The following is an 8,715-nucleotide window of genomic DNA, read 5'->3' on the forward strand; positions in this document are numbered from 1 at the left end:
GGGGCACTAGGGACCAAGTCCCTTGGGTTTGTAGAGCATGGTATTCTTCAGCCATGGCTTGACGCCAATGTTCCTGTTTGAGCACCTGGATGTAAGTAGCGGGTGTTGGTGGGGTGTTCGTGCTGCTGATAAGAAACAATATCTGCTTTGGTTTAGAGATGCCATATTTGGATCTGGTGGTCATGTGGTGAACCGTGTTGGTTGGTTTATCAGGAGTAGTGGTGTTGTTGTTTGTGTTGGTAGGTTGTGTGACTGTGAAAGGGAGCTGGGTCTGTGAGGGTTCTGGGCAAATTTGGTGGTTGGTCGGAGGAGTGACCATGGGTTTTGTGGTGCGGGATGTACAGGAGGTAGGAATTAGGAGTAGTGGTGATGTGTTGGTATTAGGTGGTGTATGGTGTGAGATGTTTTCTGAGATAATTGAGGTGTAGGGAAAGACATTTTCTTTAAAAATGACGTGTCGAGATATTTGAGTTTTCTTGGTTTGGAGGTTGTAGCACTTATACCCTTTATGATTCGGTGAGTAGCCAATGAACAGGCAGTCGGAGGAGCGGGGAGAAAATTTGCTGGTAGTGTAGGGTTGAAGCCAGGGATAGCAAAGACACCCGAAAGTGCGGAGATGTGTGTAGTTGGGTATCTTGTTGTATAGCTTTTGGTAAGGGGATTGTTGTTTTAGAGAGGTGGAGGGGAGCCGGTTTATTAGGTAGTTTGCTGTAGCAGTTGCTTCGGCCCAAAACAGATTTGGGAGAGCTGCAGCATGAAGAAGCGTTCGGGTGAGATCGAGCAAGTGACGATGCTTCCTTTCTGCTAACCCATTTTGTTCCGGAGTGTGAGGGCAGCTTCGTTGATGTATGATGCCGTTGGTTTGGAGAAACGTTTGAAAAACGGTGCTGATGAATTCGCCACCTCCATCTGAACGAAAGATCTTAGGTGTGGTAGAAAATTGTGTGCGAATAAGACTGCAGAAAACTTGAAATTTCAAAAATGTTTCATGTTTTGAATGCATAAAATAGATCCAAGAAAAATGAGTATAATCGTCAATGAAAATCACGTAATAACGGAAACCATCTAAAGAAATTTGTTGCGCTGGTCCCCACACATCCGAGTGTATTAATTCGAACGGTGTGGTGGATTCGGTGATTCTTTTATTAAAGGGAAGTTTGTGACTTTTAGCCACAGTACATGATTTGCAAAAAGAAGAAAAATTGAGATTCTTGCATTCCGGTATAAGGCGAGCAATTGTAGGAAGAAGTTTGTTGTTTGGATGTCCGAGACGAGCGTGCCAGGTTTGAGATGTATCTGTGTTTGCTTGTAGAGCTACGTGTTGCTTCTCCGGTGCCTGTTGTATGTGATAGAGTCCTTTATGACCCGAAACGAGTCGGGTTCGGGTTCAACATTTCAACTCGTTTCAAAAATCGGGTCGGGTTCGGGTTAACCCTTTGACTCGAAAATGACCTAAAATTGACCCGAAAACCCGATTTTGACCAGGCAACCCGAGATTGGAAACGGGTTTTCGTGTTAACCCTTTAACCCGGGTCAAAATCGTTTTGGGTCAAACGGCACGAATGTTGTTAAAGGGTCAACCCGAAAACCCGTTTCCAACCCGAAAACCCGTTTTTAACCTGAAAAAAAGGAGATAGACCCATGTTTGACCCAAAACTAGAAATTTTTTGTTGGAAACGGGTCATTCGGGTCGTGTCGGGTTGACCCGGACCCGAAGCGGGTCGGATTCAGGTCTGAAAAACTGATACTTTTTCAAAAACGGGTCAGGTTCGGGTTGACCCGAATAGTGCAGGATCAGTTTCGGGTTCGACCTGAACCCGACCCGTGACCCAAAATTGAAACCCTTGCCCAAATCAATGATTTGAAGCATAATTAGAAACTTTAAAGCATAAATTAAATGACTAAATGATATTCAAATATAACATTCTTATAGTTAAATCGTGCATCTCAACGAGATGAATCCAAATAGCATAAGACCATTTAATTCTGATTTCATTTAAGCACCTAAATGATAAAAAAAATCATATATGATTGGGGAATCAATACTGGCTGTCTGATGAATGCTCCGCATTTGCTCCAGATTTTTCTAATATTTACAGGGCATACTACTCCTAAAAATATGTAAATAGTCCACGACTTTTTACATGAAGAGGACATTTTACTAGAGATTGGAGAGAGCTCTAAAGCTTCAAGTATCCCAAAGCTCCACACGAGCACTAATGCTACCAAACCTTTGTTGACCAATCGCCACTATTGGACTCTTTCCTGATTGACAATAGTTGGGCCTTTGGCCGATTGCTGATCACAAGACTTACACCCAACCGCCATTATCGAGCATTCATAAACCAACCTCCATCAAATCTCTACTTGGTAGCTGCCATTGGACCTCTGGCTAGTTGCTAATCACTACAGATCACCGCTTGACAGTCGACCATAGGCGAGCCTCCATCCTGATTGCCCCTCCACCACTGTCAACAGACCTCCACCCATCCACCAACCGTCATTGGAGCTCTACCAGGCTACCCATCTCCGCCCGATCACACTGTCATCTAATCTTCACCTGGCTGCCACTATCACTAGAGCTCCACTTGGTCATCGCCATTATCTTGCATACACTTAGTTTTTTCCACCATCAGACCTTCGCCAAACTTTCCTCTGGCCACTGCCACCACTTCTAACTTTTATCGCCCGCCGACCAACATCCTGTGTCATCCGACTATGGTCCCTCAACCTCGGGTGCTCGACTAATGTCCTCAGAATACTATCGTTGGACTACGATCCTTCAAAAAACAATAAATTGAATTAATATAAAGATTGTTATAAGCTCATTAATTCTATAATGGAGTCTAAAATGATTTTTATAATTTAATCTACACACTCCTTTTTTTTTAAACTTAATTATTCAATCTTGAAAACATTAATCATTGCTTTAAGTGTTTATTATTTGAAATTCAATATGAGGTATTTACTTAGATGCTTTATTTAGTTGATTGATATAATTTTTAAAGTAAAAATTGATATCCTTTTTTTTGTTCAATTTAGCACCTAAGATTTGTATTATTCTTAATTTTAAATAAATTTTAATTTGCCCAATTTAACTATCAAAGTGCAAATGCTATAGGAGGACAATTTCAATAGTTAAGCAATGTAAGGATTTTCACTTAAATGTAAATTTTAACTGTACATGAATAATAGCAATTATCAACAACAAAATAATATACATACTTAACAAAAATAGATATAACTAAATTTTACAATGAAACTAAAATATGCACTATACAAATTGGGTTGTCTTCCATATAATACTAAGTTTATAGCCAAATTTACCTCGTTATGTCATTTTGGCTAGGTGGTGTCACTACTACTCATCAAATTTTCAAAGCTATGATGTTTTTCTTTCTCCTATAGATTAACTTTAGTATTACTGGGCAAGGTGTTACAAGGTCTACTAGTACAAAAAATTGCAAGATATCCTAATTAATTTTTAATGTTCTTAATTGAAGCAGCTTGGCTTTACAATTGGTTTCTCATTTGAATCACTAATTCCTTCAAATGTGTCTTCCCATCTCCGAAATGATTATTCTGATTAAAGTATAGGGGATAAGAAGGCCTAAGATTTACTTCAAGTTATTGAGGATTATCCTAATTTTCTTTAAGATTTAATTGATGTGTATTTCACTTATTATTTCCACCATTATTATTATTCCATCTAAAGTTAGCATGGTTCATTTAACCTATATTATATATTTTAGAATAGAGATTACTTTATCATCAAATAAAATTTATATTTTTAATCGTTCGAACACTACTCTCACAAACTGAATTTAAATCATGCTTATCCAAATACATAGTAGATCCTAAACTAGATCTAACTTTGAAATTATCCAACTTTTTAGATATGGTTGCTACTTGAGTTATCAAAATCAATAAAGGATCCAACTTATTGATCCAACTTATTAAAACTTGATATTTTCTTATGATTCATCCTATCTGAAGGCTATTGAAAATTATTTAGCTCCATCTTCTCTATCAATGCATAAGCCTCTTCAAAAGACTTTGACATCAAAGAACCTTCAATTGCAATATCAATAATTGACCTAAGGGATCATACAAGCTCATTATAAAAGGTTTGAATAATCAACCAATCATGCAAAGCTTAATGAGGGCACTTTCGAAGCATCTCTTTAAATTTTTTTCAACTCTAATAAATTGACTTTCCTTCAAATTGGAAAATATAAATTATATCATTCATAAGCTTGATAGTTTTAGAAGTCACATCTTAGCTTTGTCCCTTAAAAAAAAATGGAAACAAATAAAGTCTAATAGCGTCAACATTGACACTATTATACTTAAATGTTACATAATTTTTTAAGAAGATAGCTAAGTATAGACTAGGATTCTTAACAGGAGTTTCTCCAAACTAAAAATTTGAATCATTTAAATAATGTCAGGTTTTAGCTTAAAGTTATTGACTTAGATAGTAGATCAGTTAATATTCTGGTGGATTTCATCAAATACAGGATTAGAATACCCTTTAAGAAGCCTAGGATGATTTTGATCTTGATTTGGTTCATCCATTCCTAATCCTATAATCTTTTTGGATTTTTTAATTTTTGTAAGGGTCTTCTCAAATTCTAAGAAACAATAAGAGTTTCTTACTAGACCTACTACACATATACCAATCACATAAGAATTCAATAAAAAAATGTAAATAAAACTTGTAATAATAATAGTAAATTTAAGCATAAAATAAATAAATAAGATACAAGAAACATAAAACAAGTAGTATTAAATAGACATCTCTTTTAACAATATAGAATATATTTGTATGAAAGCACGTTACTTCTCTACTAAAGGTGCTAAAAACTTGATGGGTGTGCATGTAGAGGTGCGTGAAATATGTTTATATTTTTTTTATATAAATACCCACAAAATAACGTAAGTGCACATGTCGATCAAGTAATAAAAATGATATGAGAGAGTGTTGATATTATGAGAAAGTGGTATGCTTATATGCAATTGTTCTATTAATATCTACTATAGATACAAGATTTATCATACACAATGAAAATTATGTTTGGATTTTATCATGATTAAAAATACTGTAGATAAATAAAGTATTTTGGGCTAATGATAGTGAACTTCCAAAGCTTTCCTAAGTAGACTCTCTTATGTTGGTTATGAATCAAATCTTATGTATCCTTAAATCTCCATCAACTTGCAAGGAAGTGAAGGAAGGTTTATGGCCCCTCTTATAGTTATTATTTCTTCATAGACTTTATATTACTAAACATCATATATCTAGGCATACAAAAATTTCTTTTCAATACTCCTAATTATTCCAATATTCTTTCATCGAGATAATATGTCACACTATATTTTAACTCTACCATGGTCATTATTGTTGCGTCCAGGAGTATTCGTGGCGGTAGAGAAATATAAAGTTTATCGTCTTAGCGTTGTATGAAAATCCGGCACGCAATCAGATAAGAGAAAGGGTCTAGCATTTATGAGACACCAAGATTTTTACGTGGAAAACCTCTGAAAAGGGGGAAAACCCACGCGGCCTAGCCCAGTTTGAATGAATCCACTAGTATTGCAATCGATTACAAATGAGGCCCTTCCTTGGGAGAAGGCCTTAGCTTGATGTACATTTTATAGAGTACATTACATGGTATGAATACAAAGAATCACTATTGACATGTTCGTTTGGTAGGGAGGACCATAGTCGGCGGGCGACGTAAGTCAGGAGGACCGTAGTCGGCGGGCGACAGAGGTTGGAAAGACTGTAGTCGGCGGGCGACGTGAGTCAGGAGAACCGTAATCGGCTGGCGATGGATGTCGGAAAGACAGTAGTTGGCGGGCGACGTAAGTCAGAAGGACTATAGTCTGACGACGAAGATCAGAAGGACAGCGTCAGGTAGAAGTCCAATAATGGAAAGAAATCCATCTTCGCGAAGACGTCCAGCGAAGTCCGATAACATGTAGAAGTCCGGCGCCGGGTAGAAACTTGGCGAAGAGTGAAGGTTCGACGTTGGGTAGAAGTCTGACGTTTGTTGGTGGCAAAAGAGAACTCCGACTTCACTTGGGCGGAGTTTCGGTGTCAGGAGGGAACTCAGTTGAAAAATTGGGAGGAATTTCTGCATCATGTGGAAGTTAGGAGGAATTCCTGCGTTCTCCCGAATATCATGCAGAATCCTGGTGTGTTCGGGCGACAGGAAGAGTTCCGGCGGTGGTCGAGGAGGAGGGGATTCTCCTTTTCCCCTTTCTCTTTTTCTTCCCTTCTTCTTCTCTCTCTTCACTTGAGTCCCCTTTGTGTAGAATGAGGGCTCTATTTATAGTTTTTCTGGAGTGGCATAGCCCGTAAATAGGCGTGAGATCAGGGGCGAATTGGGAGTGGTTTGAATGGACGGCCGATATCGAATCCTTTGATCATGCACCGTTCGTTGGACATTTGGAGACCTTAATGATGTCAAAATTCGGCGATCTTGGGCTCGTTGGATTTGTCTCGTCGAGCCGCTCGATTCGAGTATAAGCTCGTTAAAATCGGAGACCGTTTGGTAACTCAAATTACGGTTTGAACCTTCCAACAGCGCTTCGGGTCCTTGATTCGGACCCATTTGGGCTCGGATTGGGTTGAATTTGGTTTCGTTGGATTTGTATTTCCGAGAAGCTCAGTTTGACTGTAAGCTTGCCAAATCGGAGTTCATATGCTCTTAAATTTAATTTTTGAAGTTTTCGAACTGATTTTGCCTCGAGATTCATGCCCAATTAAGATAATTTAATTTCATGATAACGTATCAATTATATAGAATAAATTAAGAATATGAGATATTGAAAATATCATTTAATTCATTAAATCATAATATTCTACATTATTAATTACTAAAGCTTCACATAATCAATGCATAATCAATAAAATTCACAGTCATCGATAGGAGAATCTATAAACAGTAAAAAAATCCCTAATGCTCAATAAATTAGTACATACGTCAATTCCATCATATCTTAAAATACCGGTCAAATCCATAGAGAAAATCATCGTATTAGTAATATTAGTTAAATCAATATTGTATCAATATAATCAATCAAATTATTGAATAAAGAAATAATCTCCGGTCAATAATATCAATCGGTATGACAATCAGTATGAAATCATATAAAACCATCAAATTAATACAGTAAAAGCATATTCTATATCATGTGCACGGTGTATCACATGTATCAGTGTATCATATGTATCAGTCAGTATTCGGTGTATCACGTGCTATAAGATCAGTACAATGAATCAGTAGTATCAGTATCTGTATTAATATTAATAACGATCCAGTGACGTAAACAGTATGCAATATCAATGAAATCGTGCAGTGACAGTAAACTCATAAATCCGTCAGTAAATCCATTCAGTATCAATAAATCAATTGAATATTAATAAATCCATTGATATCAATAAATCAATTAATATCTATAAATCCATAAAGAAATCATAAGTATAATATTTTACACATGCATTCCAGTACAGTAGTCTTACTTAACAAGTACAATCACTGGTTATTAAGGCGTTTTTCAATGTTAGTATCGATGTTAGTAATCCGTTAGCTCAGTAAATAGAGTCATCACTTTTGCCCATCGGCGCAGTAATCTCCTTATAACTCCCATCAGTAATGACGTGATCAGTAGAGGATAACACCAAACTCTTTTTAAAGGAAAAAGCCAGTCGGCCCACCATCATGTACAGGTCAATATTCAACCAGCGGTTCAACCAGTCCTTACTTGTCTTTCAGTAATATAATAGTATTTCAATCATATATCCACATTTATATACATCTCATTAATACATTGCAATCAACAAACACAATTTAATTTAATTGAAGAAAATCATTTAAATATCATACAGTCGACAGAAATCTCAAACATGATCAAAATACACAGTTTCAAAAAATTACAAAATTACTAGAAATCTTGTAAAACATAATTTCAAAGCTTTTATTGTATTGAAACACTATTTTTTGACATCCATATAATTTCCTATTCGATACTAATCCCACAGAACTCAAAATATCCAGTGAAAACATTCTAGAAAATACTCAAATCGTGCAAAATCATTATTTCAACAACATACCAAAAGTTACGCAGTAAAAGTTTTGTCCATACAAAGTTATGCACGTTTTTCGATAACGAAAACACAAAATTGAGAAGAAAAATATCAAAACATGAAATCTTCGAAATCAGAAATAGAATTCGGATTCCTTACAGCTAGAAAACCATTCTTCTAACAGCGGCGTCAAACGAAAATCGCTCCACGACCTCCAAAACCAAGCTTTCCTCTTCTCTTTCATTCTATTTCTCTCTCCAGCTTTCTCTTTCTTCAAAAATATCTCAAATCATCTATTTAAAGATCTCGATCGTCTAGACGATGTTTCCCATTCGTCCCGGGACGAAGCTCGCTGGACCCGAGCGTACAAACGATAATTAATTTTGTCCCTAGACGATGCTCTCGGGCAAAAATTTTGTTTAGTTCGTCCCGAACGAACTCAGGTTCGTACAGGCGAACCTGCACTTTACTCAATTTGTACATGCAGTTCGTACGTACTAACCATACAGATTTTCAAAATTTTCTTCAGTTCGTCCATACTAAAGTCAGTTCGTACAGACTAACTGCACAAAAAAAAAAAAATTTCTCGAAAAATAACTTGAAAGTTTAAGTGTTTAACA

The sequence above is a fragment of the Dendrobium catenatum genome, unplaced genomic scaffold, assembly GCF_001605985.2.
Source record: "Dendrobium catenatum unplaced genomic scaffold, ASM160598v2 fragScaff_scaffold_9, whole genome shotgun sequence".
Classification (NCBI taxonomy): Eukaryota; Viridiplantae; Streptophyta; class Magnoliopsida; order Asparagales; family Orchidaceae; genus Dendrobium; species Dendrobium catenatum.